This window comes from Henckelia pumila, chromosome 4, assembly GCF_033568475.1.
Source record: "Henckelia pumila isolate YLH828 chromosome 4, ASM3356847v2, whole genome shotgun sequence".
NCBI classification, from domain to species: Eukaryota; Viridiplantae; Streptophyta; class Magnoliopsida; order Lamiales; family Gesneriaceae; genus Henckelia; species Henckelia pumila.
The window spans coordinates 186,876,182-186,889,238 of record NC_133123.1 but is presented as its reverse complement, the minus strand read 5'-3'; the positions used below and the strand labels follow the sequence as shown (position 1 = coordinate 186,889,238).

The window sequence follows — 13,057 nt, the reverse complement described above, 5'->3', positions numbered from 1 at the left end:
GCTTTGATCTCTTTTGTTAAAAATTTTAATATTTCCGTTGCGTTTCCGGGCACGAGTTAACCGATCACCTACAGACTTCCCAGGGTGTCACCCATCCTAGTACTGCTCTTGCCCAAGCACGGTTAACTTCAGAGTTCTAATGGGATCCGGTGCATTAGTGCTGGTATGATCGCACGCAACAGTGAATGAATTCTTTGTTGTTTTGTCTCTCGAATTGCGGATCGGAGGAACAGGCGCTGCACTTTAAAACGCAAAGCTCGTCTCAATACTACAACTCGCATCTTAGTCTAAGAGACGGAAAAGATCAAATTCCAACCCGGAGATGGTCTTTTGGGTCGTTTTTCCCATGGGGCGCCCTGGGACCCATCGAAGCAGCCCGAGTCACCCAGATCGCACGTCCACATCGTGTGATTCAGTCTATTGCATCTTTTATATCCGCGGATTGGATTGAAAGAGTCGGAAATAAGACGGCGAGGAATCAGAGGAACAAGAAGTACGAGTAATAAAAAAAAAATTAATGAAAAAGAAGTGCAACACGAGGACTTCCAGGGGGTCACCCATCCTAGTACTACTCTTGCCCAAGCACGTTTAACTTCGGAGTTCTGATGGGATCCGGTGCATTAGTGCTGATATGATCGCACCCAACAGTGAATGAATTCTTTGTTGTTTTGTCTCTCGAATTGCGGATCGGAGGAACAGGCGCATCACTTTCAGCGCACATCTTGGTCTAAGAGACGGAGACGCACAAATTCCAACCCACCGAATTGCGGATCGGAGAAAGAATATGAGATGGTCTTTCGGGTCGTTTTTCTAGTAGGGCGCGCTGGGACCCACCGAAGCGGCACGCGTCACCCAGATCGCACGTCCACGTCGTGTGATTCAGTCTATTGTATCTTTTCTATCCGAGGATTGGACTGTAAGAGTCAGGAATAGGACGGCGAGAAATCGGAGGAACAAGAAGTACGAGTAATAAAATAAAATTAATGAAAATGGGGTGCAACACGAGGACTTCCCAAGGGCTCACCCATCCTAGTATTGCTCTTGCACAATCACACTTAACTTCGGAGTTCTGATGGGATCCGGTGCATTAGTGCTGGTTTGATCGCACCCGACAGTGAATAAATTCTTTGTTGTTTTGTCTCTCGAATTGCGGATCGAAGGATCAGGCGCATCACTTTCTAACGGACATAACTTTCGATCGGTTGAGAGTTACGGGAGCTTCATCTGGGTGTAAGAGACAGAGACGTACAAATTCCAACCAGGAGATGGTCTTTTCGGTTGTTTTTTCCATAGGGCGCGCTGGGACCCACCAAAGCGGCCCGCGTCACTTAGATCGCATGTCCACGTCCTGTGATTCAGTCTATTGCGTCTTTTCTATCCGTGGATTGGATTAAAAGAGTTGGGAATAGGACGGCGAGGAATCGGAGGAACAAGAAGTATGAGTAATAAAAAAAGAAATTAATAAAAAAGTGGTGCAACACGAGAACTTCCCAGGTGTTCACCCAGCCGAGTGCTGCTCTCGCCCAAGCACGCTTAACTTCGGAGTTCTGATTGGATCCGGTGCATTAGTGCTGGTATGATTGCGCCCAACAGTGAATGAATTATTGGTTGTTTTGTTTCTCTAATTGCGGATCGTAGGAACAGGCACTGCACTTTCAAACAGACATAACTTTTGATCGGCTGAGAGTTACGGGAGCTTCAGCCTGCTCACGTGAAACTCGTCTCGATACCTATAGCACGCATCTTGGTCTTAGAGATGGAGACGCACAAATTCCAACCCGGAGATGGTCATTTGGATCGTTTTTCCCGTAGGGCGCGCTGAGACCCTCCGAAGCGGCCCGCGTCACCCATATCGCACGTCCACTACGTGTAATTCAGTCTATTGAATCTTTTTTATCCGAGGATTGGACTATAAGAGTCAGGAATAGGACGGTGAGGAATCAGAGGAACAATAAGTACGGGTAATATAAAAAAAATTAATGAAAAAGGGGTGCAACACGAGGACTTCCTACGGGGTCACCTATCCTAGTACTGCTCTCGCCCAAGCACGCTTAACTTCGGAGTTCTGATGGGATCCGATGCATTAGTGCTGGAATGATCGCACCCAACAGTGAATGAATTCTTTGTTGTTTTGTCTCTCAAATTGCGGATCGGAGGAACAGGCGCTGCACTTTCAAACGAACATAACTTTCGATCGGCTGAGAGTTACGGGAGCTTCAGCCTGCTCACGCGAAGCTCGTCTCGATACCTACAGCGCGCATCTTGGTCTAAGAGACGGAGACGCACAAATTCCAACCCAAAGATGGTCTTTTGGGTTGTTTTTCCCATAGGGCGCGCTGGGACCCACCGAAGCGGCCCGCGTCACCCAGATCCCAGTCCACATCATTTGATTCCGTGTATTGCATCTTTTCTATCCGAGGATTGGACTGTAAGAGTCGGAAATAGGACGGTGAGGAATCGGAGGAACAAGAAGTACGGGTAATAAAAAAAATTAATGAAAAAAGGGAGCAACACGAGGACTTTTCAAGAGGTCACCCATCCTAGTACTGCTCTTGCCCAAGCATGCTTAACTTCGGAGTTCTTATGGGATCCTGTGCATTAGTGCTGGTATGATCGCACCAGACAGTGAATGAATTTTTCGTTCTTTTGTCTCTCGAATTGCGGATCGGAGGAATAGGCGCTTCACTTTCAAATGTATGTAACTTTCGATCGGCTGAGAGTTACGGGGGCTTCAGCCTGCTCACGCGAAGCTCGTCTCGATACCTAAAGCGCACATCTCGGTCTAAGAGACGGAGACTCACAAATTCCAACCAGGATATGGTCTTTTGGGTCATTTTTCCCGTAGGGCGCGCTGGGACCTTTCGAAGTGGCCCGCGTCACCCAGATCGCACGACCACGTCGTGTGATTCAGTCTATTGCATCTTTTCTATCCGAGGATTGGACTATAAGAGTCAGGAATAGGACGGCGAGGAATCGGAAGAACAATAAGTACGAGTAATAAAAAAAAATTAATGCAAAAGGGGTGCAACACGAGGACTACCTAAGGGGTCACCCATCCTAGTACTGCTCTCGCCCAAGCACGCTTAACTTTGGAGTTTTGATGGGATCAGGTGCATTAGTGCTGGTATGATCGCACCCAACAGTGAAAGAATTCTTTGTTGTTTTGTCTCTCGAATTGCGGATCGGAGGAACAGGCGCTGCACTTTCAAACGGACATAACTTTCGATCGGCTAAGAGTTATGGGAGCTTCAGCCTGCTCACGCAAAGCTCGTCTCAATACCTATGCGCGCATCTCGATATAAGATACGAAGATGCACAAATTCCAACCCGGAGATGGTCTTTCGGGTCGTTTTTCATGTAGGGTGCGCTAGGACCCAGCGAAGCGGCTTGCGTCACCCAGATCGCAGGTCCACGTCGTGTGATTCAGTCTATTGCATCTTTTTTAACCGCGGATTGGACTGAAAGAGTAGGGAATAGGACGGAGAGGAATCGGAGGAACAATAAGTACGAGTAATAAAAAAATAAATTAATGAAAAAGGGGTGCAACACGTGTACTTCCCAGGGGGTCACCCATCCTAATACTGCTCTCGCCCAAGCACGCTTAACTTCGGAGTTCTGATGGGATCAGGTGCATTAGTGCTGGTATGATCGCACCCAACAGTGAATGAATTCTTTGTTGTTCTTTCTCTCGAATTGCGGATCAGAGGAACAGGCGCTGCACTTTCAAATGGGCATAACTTTCGATCGGCTGAGAGTTACGGGAGTTTTAGCCTACTCACGCGAAGATCGTCTCGATACCTACAGCGTGCATCTCGGTCTAAAATACGGAGACGCACAAATTCCTACCCGGAGATTGTTTTTCGGGTCTTTTTTCCCGTAGGGCACGCTGGGACCCACCGAAGCGGCCCGCTTCACCAAGATTGCACGTCCACGTCGTGTGATTCAGTCTATTGCATCTTTTTTATCCGAGGATTGGACTGTAAGAGTCGGGAATATGACGGCGAGGAATCGGAGGAACAATAAGTACGAGTAATAAAAAAAGAAATTAATGAAAAAAGGGTGCAACACGTGGACTTCCCAGGGAGTCACCCATCCTAGTACTACTCTCGCCCAAGCATGCTTAACTTAAGAGTTCTGATGGGATCTGGTGCAATAGTGATGGTATGATCGCAACCAACAGTGAATGAATTCTTTGTTGTTTTCTCTCTAGAATTGCGGATCGGAGGAACAGGCGCTGCACTTTCAAACGGCATAAATTTCGATCGGCTGAGAGTTACGGAAGCTTCAGCTTGCTCACGCGAAGCTCGTCTCGATACCTATAGAGCGCATCTCGGCTTAAGAGAAGGAAACACACAAATTCCAACAAGGAGATGGTCTTTCGGGTCATTTTTCCCGTAGGGCACCCTGGGACCCACCGTAGCGGCCCGCGTCACCCAGGTCGCACGTCCACATCGTGTGATTCAGTCTATTGCATCTTTTATATCCGAGGATTGGATTGTAAGAGTCGAGAATAGGATGGCGAGGAATCGGAAAAACAATAAGTACGAGTAATAAAAAAAGAAATTAATGAAAAAGAGCTGTAACACGAGGACTTCCCAGGGGGTCACCCATCCTAGTACTGCTCTCACCCAAGCACGCTTAACTTTGGAGTTCTTATGGGATCCGGATTATTAGTGCTAGTATGATCGCACCCAACAGTGAATGAATTCTTTGTTGTTTTTTCTTTCGAATTTCGGATCTAAAGAACAGGCGCTGCACTTTCAAACGGACATAATTTCGATCGGCTGAGAGTTACGGGAGCTTTAGCCTTCTCACGCGAAGCTCGTCTCGATATCTATAGCACGCATCTCGGTCTAAGAGACGGAGACAAAAAATTTCCATCCCGGAGATGGTCTTTCGGGTCATTTTTCCCGTAGGGCGCGCTGGGACCCTCCGAAGCGGCTTGCGATCGCACGTCCACTACGTGTAATTTAGTCTATTGAATCTTTTCTATCCGAGGATTGGACTGTAAGAGTCAGGAATAGGACGGCGAGGAATCGGAGGAACAATAAATACGGGTAATATAAAAAGAAATTAATGAAAAAAGGGTGCAACACGAGGACTTCCCAGAGGGTCACCTATCCTAGTACTGCTCTCGCCCAAGCACGCTTAACTTCGGAGTTCTGATGGGATCCGATGCATTAGTGCTGGTATGATCGCACCCAACAGTGAATGAATTTTTTGTTATTTTGTCTCTCGAATTGCGAATCGGAGGAACAGGCGCTGCACTTTCAAACGGACATAACTTTTGATCGGCTGAGAGTTACGGGAGCTTCAGCCACATCTTGGTCTAAGAGACAGAGACGCACAAATTCCAACCCGAAGATGGTCTTTTGGGTCGTTTTTCTAGTATGGTGCGTTGGGACCCATTGAAGCGGCCCGCGTCACTTAAATCGTAGGTCCACATCATGTGATTCAGCCTATTGCATCTTTTTTATCCGCGGATTGGACTGAAAGAGTCGGGAATAGGACGGCGTGGAATCGGAGGAACAAGAAGTACGAGTAATAAAAAAATAAATTAATGAAAAAAGAGTGCAACACGAGAACATTCCAGGGGGTCACGCATCCTAGTACTGCTCTCGCCCAAGCCCGCTTAACTTTGGAGTTCTGATGGGATCCGTTGCATTAGTGCTGGTATGATCGCACCCATTTAAAAGTGCAGAGCCTGTTCCTCCGATCCGCAATTCGAGAAACAAAACAACAAAGAATTCATTCTCGCCCAAGAACGCTTAACTTAGGAGTTCTGATGGGATCCGGTGCATTAGTGCTGGTATGATCGCACCCAACAGTGAATGAATTCTTTGTTGTTTTCTCTCTCGAATTTCGGATCGGAGGAACAGGCGCTGCACTTTCAAACGAGCATAACTTTCGATCGGCTGAGAGTTATGGGAGCTTCAGCCTGCTCACGTGAAGTTCGTCTCGATATCTATAGTGCGCATCTCGGTCTAAGAGAAGGAGACGCACAAATTACATCCAGGAGATGGTCTTTCATGTCATTTTTCCCGTAGGGCGAGCTGGGACCCATCGAAGCGGTCCGCGTCACCTATATCGCACGTCCACGTCGTGTGATTCAGTCTATTTCATATTTTCTATCCGAGGATTGGACTATAAGAGTCGGGAATAGGATGGCGAGGAATCGGAGGAACAATAAGTACGAGAAATAAAAAAAGAAATTATCGAAAAAGGGGTGCAAACCGAGGACTTTCCAGGGGGTCACCCATCCTAGTACTGCTCTCGTCCAAGCACGCTTAATTTCGGAGTTCTAATGGGATCCGATGCATTAGAACTAGTATGATCGCACCCAACAGTGAATAAATTCTTTATTGTTTTACTTTTGAATTGCGGATCAGAGGAACAGGCTCTGCACTTTCAAACGCACATAATTTTCGATCGGCTGAGAGTTGCGGGAGATTCAGCCTACTCACGCGAATCTCGTCTCGATACCTACAGCGTGCATCTCGGTCTAATAGACGGAGACGCACAAATTCCAACCTGGAGATGGTCTTTTAGGTAATTTTTTTCGTAGGGCACGCTAGGACCCACCAAAGCGGCCCGCGTCACCCAGATCGCACGTCCACGCCGTGTGATTCTGTCTATTTCATCTTTTATATCTGAGGATTAGACTGTAAGAGTCGCGAATATGACGGAGAGGAATCGGAGGAACAAGAAGTACGAGTAATAAAAAAAAATATTAATGAAAAAGGGTTGCAACCCAAAGACTTCCCAGGGAGTCACCCATCCTAGTACTTATCTCGCCCAAGCACACTTAACTTCGGAGTTCTGATGGGATCCGGTGCATTAGTGCTGGTATGATCGCACCCGACAGGGAATGAATTCTTTGTTGTTTTATCTCTCGAATTGCGGATCGGAGGAACATGCGCTGCACTTTCAAACGGACATAAATTTTGATCGGCTGAGAGTTACGGGAGCTTCAGCCTGCTCACTCGAAGCTCGTCTCGATACCTATAGCGTGCATATCGGTCTAAGAGACGGAGACGCACAAATTCCAACCTGGAGATGGACTTTCGGTTTGTTTTTTCCCGTAGGGCGCGCTGGGACCCACCAAAGCGGCCCGCGTCACTCAGATCGCACGTCCATGTAGTGTGATTCAGTCTATTGCATCTTTTCTATCGATGAGTTGGACTGAAAGAATCGAGAATAGGACGGCGAGGAATCAGAGGAACAAGAAGTACGAGTAATAAAAAAAGAAATTAATGAAAAAGGGTGCAACACGAGGACTTCCCAGTGAAAAAATACTTTATTGTTTTGTCTCTCGAATTGCGGATCGTATAAACAGGCGCTGCACTTTCAATCGGACATAACTTTCAATCGGCTAAGAGTTACGGGAGCTTCAGCCTACTCACGCAAAGCTCGTCTCGATACCTACAGTGCGCATCTCGGTCTGAGACACGGAGACGCTCAAATTCCAACCTGGAGATGGTCTTTCGGGTCATTTTTCTCGTAGGGCATGCTGTGACCCACCGAAGCACCTCGTCTCACCCAGATCGCACGTCCATGTCGTGTGATTCAGTCTATTGCATATTTTATATCCGCGGATTGGACTGAAAGATTCGGGAATAGGACGGCGAGGAATCGGAGGAACAAGAAGTACGAGTAATAAAAAAAATTAATGAAAAAGGGTTTCAACACGAGGACTTTCCAAGGGATCATCCATCCTAGTACTGCTCTCGCTCAAGCACGCTTAATTTCGGAGTTCTGATGGGATTCGGTGCATTAGTTCTCGTATGATCGCACCCAATAGTGAATGAATTCTTTAATGTTTTGTCTCTCGAATTGCGGATCGGAGGAACAGGCGCTGCACTTTCAAATGGGTATAACTTTCGATCGGCAGAGAGATACGGGAGCTTCAGCCTGCTCACGCGAGATCTTCTCAATACCTACAGCGCATATCTCGGTCTAAGAGACGGAGACACTCAAATTCCATCCCGGAGATGGTCTTTTGGGTCGTTTTTCCCGTAGGGCGCTGGGACCTATCGAAGCGGCCCAAGTCACCCAGATCGCACGTCCATGTCGTGTGATTCAGTCTATTGCATCTTTTCTATCTGAGGATTGGACTGTAAGAGTCAGGAATAGGACAGCGAGGAATCGGAGGAACAAGAAGTACGCGTAATAAAAAAAGAAATTAACGAAAAAGTATTGCAACACGAGGACTTCCCAAGGGGTCACCCATCCTAGTACTGCTCTTGCCCAAGCACGCTTAACTTGGGATTTCTGATGGGATCCGGTGCATTAATGCTGGTATGATTGCACCCAACAATTAATAAATTCTTTGTTGTTTTGTCTCTCGATTTGCGGATCGGAGGAACAGGCGCTGCACTTTCAAACGGACATAACTTTCGATCGGCTGAGAGTTACGGGAGCTTCATCCTGCTCACGCGAAGCTCGTCTCGATACCTATAGCGTGCATCTCGGTCTTAGAGATAGAGACACGCAAATTCCAACTCGGAGATGGTCTTTTGGGTCGTTTTTCCCGTAGGGCGCGCTGGGAACCACCGAAGCGGCCTGCGTCACCCAAGTTGCATGTCCACGTCGTGTGATTCAGTCTATTGCATATTTTTTATCCGCGGATTGGACTAAAAGAGTCGGGAATAGGACGTCAACGAATCGGAGGAACAAGAAATACGAATAATAAAAAAAGAAATTAATGAAAAAGTGGTGAAACACGAGGACTTCCCAGGGGTCACCAATCCTAGTACTGCTCTCGCCAAAGCACGCTTAACTTTGGAATTCTGATGGGATCCGATGCATTAGTACTGGTATGATCGCACCCAATAGTGAATGAATTCTTTATTGTTTTGTCTCTCGAATTGCGGATCGGAGGAACAGGCGCTGCACTTTCAAACGCGAAGCTCGTCTCGATACCTACAATGCGCATCTAAGTCTAAGAGACAGAGACGCTCAAATTCCAACCTAGAGATGGTATTTCGGGTCATTTTTTCCGTAGGGGACGCTGGGACCCACCGAAGCGGCCCGCGTCACCCAGATCGCACATATACGTGTGATTCAGTCTATTTCATATTTTCTATCCTCGGATTGGACTGAAAGAGTGGAGAATAGGACGGTGAGGAATCGGAGGAAAAAGAATTACGAGTAATAAAAAAAGAAATTAATGAAAAATAGGTGCAACACGAGGACTTCCTAGGGGGTCACCCATCCTAGCATTACTCTCGTCCAAGCATGCTTAACTTCGGAGTTCTGATGGGATCCGGTGCATTAGTTCTGGTATGATTGCATGCGAATCTCTTCTTGATACCTACAGTGCGGATCTCGGTCTAAGAGACGGAGACGCAGAAATTCCAACTGGAGATGGTCTTTCGGGTCGTTTTTCCCGTAGAGCTTGCTGGGACACACCGAAGCGGCCCGCGTCACCCAAATCGCATGTCTACGTTGTGTGATTCAGTCTATTGCATCTTTTCTATACGAGGATTGGACTGTAAAAGTCTGGAATAGGACGGAGAGGAATCAGAGGAACAAGAAGTACGAGTAATAAAAAATGAAATTAATAAAAAAGGGGTGCAACACTAGGACTTCCCAGTGGGGTCACGCATCCTAGCACTGCTCTTACCCAAGAACGCTTAACTTCGGAGTTCTGATGGGATCCGGTGCATTAGTGCTGGTATGATCGCACGCAACAGTGATCGAATTCTTTGTTGTTTTTTCTCTTGAATTGCGGATCGGAGGAACAGGCGCTGCACTTTCAAACGGACATAACTTTCGATCGGCCGAGAGTTACGGGAGTTTCAGCCTGCTCACGCGAAGCTCGTCTCGATAACTACAACGCGCTTCTCGGTCTAAGATACGGAGATGCTCAAATTCCAACCCGAAGATGGTCTTTCGGGTAGTTTTTCCCGTAGGGCGCGCTGGGACCCACCAAAGCGGCCCGTGTCACCGAGATCGCACGTCCACATCGTGTAATCCAGTCTATTGCATCTTTTCTATCTGCGGATTGGACTGAAAGAGTCGGGACTAGGATGGAAATGAATCGGAGGAACAAGAAGTACGAATAAAAAAAGAAATTAATGAAAAATGAGTGCAACACGAGGACTTCCCAAGGGGTCACCAATCCTAGTATTGCTCTCTCCCAAGCACGCTTAACTTTGGAGTTCTGATGTCGATACCTACAACACGCATCTCTGTCTAAGAGACGGAGACGCTAAAATTCCAAACCGAAGATGGTATTTCGGGTCACTTTTCCCGTAGGATGCGCTGGGTCCCACCGAAGCGGCCGCGTCACCCAGATCGCACGTCCACGTCGTGTGATTCAGTCTATTGCATCTTTTCTATCCGCGAATTTGACTGAAAGAGTTGGGAATAGGACGACGAGAAATCGGAGGAACAAGAAGTACGAGTAATAAAAAAAGAATTTAATGAAAAATGGGTGCAAAACAAGGACTTCCCAGGGGGTAACCCATCCTAGTACTGTTCTCGCCCAAGCACGCTTAACTTCGGAGTTCTGATGGGATCTAGTGCATTAGTGCTGATATGATTGCACCCAACAGTGAATGAATTCTTTCTTGTTTTGTCTCTCGAATTGCGGATCAGAGGAAGAAGCGCTGCACTTTCAAACGGACATAACTTTCGATCGGCTGAGAGTTACGGGAGCTTCAGCATGCTCACGCAAAGCTCGTCTCGATACCTACAGTGCACATCTCGGTATAAGAGACGGAGACGCACAAATTCCAACCCGGAGATGGTATTTCGGGTTGTTTTTCCCGTAGGACATGCTGGGACCCATCGAAGTGGCCCGCGTCACCCAGATCGCACGTCCACGTCATGTGATTCAGTTTATTGTATCTTTTATATCCGCGGATTGGACTGAAAGAGTCGGGAATAGGACGACGAGGAATCGGAGGAACAAGAAGTACGAGTAATAAAAAAAAGAAATTAATGAAAAAGGGTTGCAACACGAGGACTTCCCAGGAGGTCACCCATCCTTGTACTGCTCTCGCCCAAGCACGCTTAACTTCGAAGTTTTGATGGGATCCGATGCATTAGTACTGTTATGATCGCACCCAACAGTGAATGAATTTTTTATTGTTTTGTTTCTCGAATTGCGGATCGGAGGAACAGGCGCTGCTCTTTCAAATGCGAAGCTCGTTTCAAAACCTACAATGCGCATCTCAGTCTAAGAGACGGAGACGCTAAAATTCAAACCAGGAGATGGTCTTTCGAGTCGTTTTTCCCGTAGGGCACGCTAGGACCCACCGAAACGGCCCGCGTCACCCAGATCGCACGTCCACGTCGTGTGATTCAGTTTATTGCATCTTTTCTATCCGCGGATTGGACTGAAAGAGTCGGGAATAGGATGGCGAGAAATTGGAGGAACAAAAAGTACGAGTAATAAAAAAAAAATTAATGAAAAAGGGGTGCAACATGAGGACTTACCAGGGGGTCAACCATCCTAGTACTGCTCTCGCCCAAGAACGCTTAACTTCGGTGTTCAGATGGGATCCGGTGCATTAGTGCTGGTATGATCGCACCCAACAGTGAATGAATTCTTTGTTGTTTTGTCTCTAAAATTGCGGATCAGAGGAACAGCTTGCTCATGCGAAGCTCGTCTCGATACCTACAGTGCGCATCTCATTCTACGAGACGGAGATGATCAAATTCCAACCCGGAGATGGTCTTTCAGGTCGTTTTTCCCGTAGGGCGTGATGAGACTCACCGAAGCGACCCGCGTCACCCAGATGGCACGTCCACGTCATGTGATTCAGTCTATTGCATTTTTATATCCGTGGATTGGACTGAAAGATTCTGGAATAGGACGGCGAGGAATCGGAGGAACAAGAAGTACGAGTAATAAAAAAAAAATTAATGAAAAAGGGGTGAAACACGAGGACTTCCCAAGGGGTCACCCATCCTAGTTCTGCTCTTGCCCAAGCACGCTTAACTTTTGAGTTCTGATGGGATCCGGTGCATTAGTGCTGGTATGATCGAACCCAGCAGTGAATGAATTCTTTGTTGTTTTGTCTCTCGAATTGCGGATCAAAGGAACAGGCGATGCACTTTCAAACGGACATAACTTTCGATTGACTAAGAGTTACGGGAGCTTCAGCCTGCTCACGCGAAGCTCATCTCGATACCTATAGCGCGCATCTCGTTCTAAGAGACAGAGATGCACAAATTCCAACCCGAAGATGGTCTTTCAGGCCGTTTTTCCTGTATGGCACGCTGGGACCCACCGAAGCGGCCCGCGTCACACAGATCGCACGGCCACGTCGTGTGATTCAGTATATTGCATCTTTTCTATCCGCGGATTGGACTGAAAGAGTCGGGAATAGGACGGCGAGGAATCGAAGGAACAAGAAGTACGACTAATAAAAAAAGAAATTAATGAAAAAGGGGTGCAACACGAGGACTTCCCAGGGGGTCACCCATCCTAGTACTTCTCTCGCCCAAGCACGCTTAACTTCGGAGTTATGATGAGATCCGATGCATTAGTGCTGTTATGATCGCACCCAACAGTGAATGAATTCTTTATTGTTTTGTCTCTCTAATTGCGGGTCAGAGGAACAGGCGCTGCACTTTCAAACGCGAAACTCGTCTCGATACCTACAATGCGCATCTTAGTCTAAGAGACGGAGACGCTAAAATTCCAACCAGGAGATGGTCTTTCAAGTCGTTTTTCCCACAGGGCGCGCTGGGACACACCGAAGCGGCCCGCGTCACCAAGATCGCACGTCCACGTCGTGTGATTCACTCTATTGAATATTTTATATCCGCGAATTGGACTGAGAGAGTCGGGAATATGACGGCGAGAAATCAGGGAACAAGAAATACGAGTAATAAAAAAAATATTAATGAAAAAGGTGTGCAAGAGGAGGACTTCCCAAGGGGTCACCCATCCTAGTACTGCTCTTGCCAAGCACGCTTAACTTCGGAGTTTTGATGGGATCCAGTGCATTAGTGCTGGTATGATCGCACCCAACAATGAATGAATTCTTTGTTGTTTTGTCTCTCGAATTGCGGATCGGAGGAACAGGCGCTTCACTTTCAA

At 47.2% G+C, this 13,057-nt stretch overlaps 16 non-coding genes and 9 pseudogenes across 16 annotated transcripts; all 25 read right to left on the bottom strand.

Annotated features, from left to right (window-relative positions):
- Positions 1-59: 59 nt before the first annotated feature.
- Positions 60-177, bottom strand: LOC140869763 (5S ribosomal RNA; annotated as a pseudogene).
- Positions 178-525: 348 nt separating this feature from the next.
- Positions 526-643, bottom strand: LOC140868173 (5S ribosomal RNA). Its single transcript, XR_012145601.1, has one exon. It is a non-coding gene; the product is annotated as a 5S ribosomal RNA (ribosomal RNA).
- Positions 644-991: 348 nt separating this feature from the next.
- LOC140869526 (5S ribosomal RNA) lies at positions 992-1,110 on the bottom strand (annotated as a pseudogene).
- A 359-nt stretch (positions 1,111-1,469) lies between these two features.
- On the bottom strand, positions 1,470-1,588 carry LOC140869356 (5S ribosomal RNA). Its single transcript, XR_012146737.1, has one exon. It is a non-coding gene; the product is annotated as a 5S ribosomal RNA (ribosomal RNA).
- Positions 1,589-1,987: 399 nt separating this feature from the next.
- On the bottom strand, positions 1,988-2,106 carry LOC140867963 (5S ribosomal RNA). The gene has a single exon (XR_012145401.1). It is a non-coding gene; the product is annotated as a 5S ribosomal RNA (ribosomal RNA).
- Positions 2,107-2,502: 396 nt separating this feature from the next.
- LOC140869196 (5S ribosomal RNA) lies at positions 2,503-2,621 on the bottom strand. Its single transcript, XR_012146583.1, has one exon. It is a non-coding gene; the product is annotated as a 5S ribosomal RNA (ribosomal RNA).
- Positions 2,622-3,019: 398 nt separating this feature from the next.
- On the bottom strand, positions 3,020-3,138 carry LOC140868834 (5S ribosomal RNA). The gene has a single exon (XR_012146235.1). It is a non-coding gene; the product is annotated as a 5S ribosomal RNA (ribosomal RNA).
- Positions 3,139-3,537: 399 nt separating this feature from the next.
- LOC140870312 (5S ribosomal RNA) lies at positions 3,538-3,656 on the bottom strand. The gene has a single exon (XR_012147279.1). It is a non-coding gene; the product is annotated as a 5S ribosomal RNA (ribosomal RNA).
- Positions 3,657-4,056: 400 nt separating this feature from the next.
- On the bottom strand, positions 4,057-4,175 carry LOC140868884 (5S ribosomal RNA). The gene has a single exon (XR_012146283.1). It is a non-coding gene; the product is annotated as a 5S ribosomal RNA (ribosomal RNA).
- Positions 4,176-4,574: 399 nt separating this feature from the next.
- On the bottom strand, positions 4,575-4,693 carry LOC140869354 (5S ribosomal RNA). The gene has a single exon (XR_012146735.1). It is a non-coding gene; the product is annotated as a 5S ribosomal RNA (ribosomal RNA).
- Positions 4,694-5,084: 391 nt separating this feature from the next.
- LOC140870267 (5S ribosomal RNA) lies at positions 5,085-5,203 on the bottom strand. The gene has a single exon (XR_012147236.1). It is a non-coding gene; the product is annotated as a 5S ribosomal RNA (ribosomal RNA).
- Positions 5,204-5,568: 365 nt separating this feature from the next.
- Positions 5,569-5,687, bottom strand: LOC140869380 (5S ribosomal RNA). Its single transcript, XR_012146760.1, has one exon. It is a non-coding gene; the product is annotated as a 5S ribosomal RNA (ribosomal RNA).
- A 536-nt stretch (positions 5,688-6,223) lies between these two features.
- LOC140869547 (5S ribosomal RNA) lies at positions 6,224-6,342 on the bottom strand (annotated as a pseudogene).
- Positions 6,343-6,741: 399 nt separating this feature from the next.
- On the bottom strand, positions 6,742-6,860 carry LOC140868211 (5S ribosomal RNA). The gene has a single exon (XR_012145638.1). It is a non-coding gene; the product is annotated as a 5S ribosomal RNA (ribosomal RNA).
- An 817-nt stretch (positions 6,861-7,677) lies between these two features.
- On the bottom strand, positions 7,678-7,796 carry LOC140869794 (5S ribosomal RNA; annotated as a pseudogene).
- Positions 7,797-8,193: 397 nt separating this feature from the next.
- LOC140869078 (5S ribosomal RNA) lies at positions 8,194-8,312 on the bottom strand. Its single transcript, XR_012146470.1, has one exon. It is a non-coding gene; the product is annotated as a 5S ribosomal RNA (ribosomal RNA).
- Positions 8,313-8,712: 400 nt separating this feature from the next.
- Positions 8,713-8,830, bottom strand: LOC140869717 (5S ribosomal RNA; annotated as a pseudogene).
- Positions 8,831-9,177: 347 nt separating this feature from the next.
- LOC140869487 (5S ribosomal RNA) lies at positions 9,178-9,296 on the bottom strand (annotated as a pseudogene).
- A 274-nt stretch (positions 9,297-9,570) lies between these two features.
- Positions 9,571-9,690, bottom strand: LOC140869640 (5S ribosomal RNA; annotated as a pseudogene).
- Positions 9,691-10,435: 745 nt separating this feature from the next.
- Positions 10,436-10,554, bottom strand: LOC140868511 (5S ribosomal RNA). The gene has a single exon (XR_012145925.1). It is a non-coding gene; the product is annotated as a 5S ribosomal RNA (ribosomal RNA).
- A 401-nt stretch (positions 10,555-10,955) lies between these two features.
- Positions 10,956-11,074, bottom strand: LOC140869256 (5S ribosomal RNA). The gene has a single exon (XR_012146639.1). It is a non-coding gene; the product is annotated as a 5S ribosomal RNA (ribosomal RNA).
- Positions 11,075-11,423: 349 nt separating this feature from the next.
- On the bottom strand, positions 11,424-11,542 carry LOC140869134 (5S ribosomal RNA). Its single transcript, XR_012146524.1, has one exon. It is a non-coding gene; the product is annotated as a 5S ribosomal RNA (ribosomal RNA).
- A 340-nt stretch (positions 11,543-11,882) lies between these two features.
- Positions 11,883-12,001, bottom strand: LOC140869567 (5S ribosomal RNA; annotated as a pseudogene).
- A 400-nt stretch (positions 12,002-12,401) lies between these two features.
- LOC140868493 (5S ribosomal RNA) lies at positions 12,402-12,520 on the bottom strand. Its single transcript, XR_012145908.1, has one exon. It is a non-coding gene; the product is annotated as a 5S ribosomal RNA (ribosomal RNA).
- Positions 12,521-12,868: 348 nt separating this feature from the next.
- Positions 12,869-12,986, bottom strand: LOC140869598 (5S ribosomal RNA; annotated as a pseudogene).
- Between the last annotated feature and the right edge of the window lie 71 nt (positions 12,987-13,057).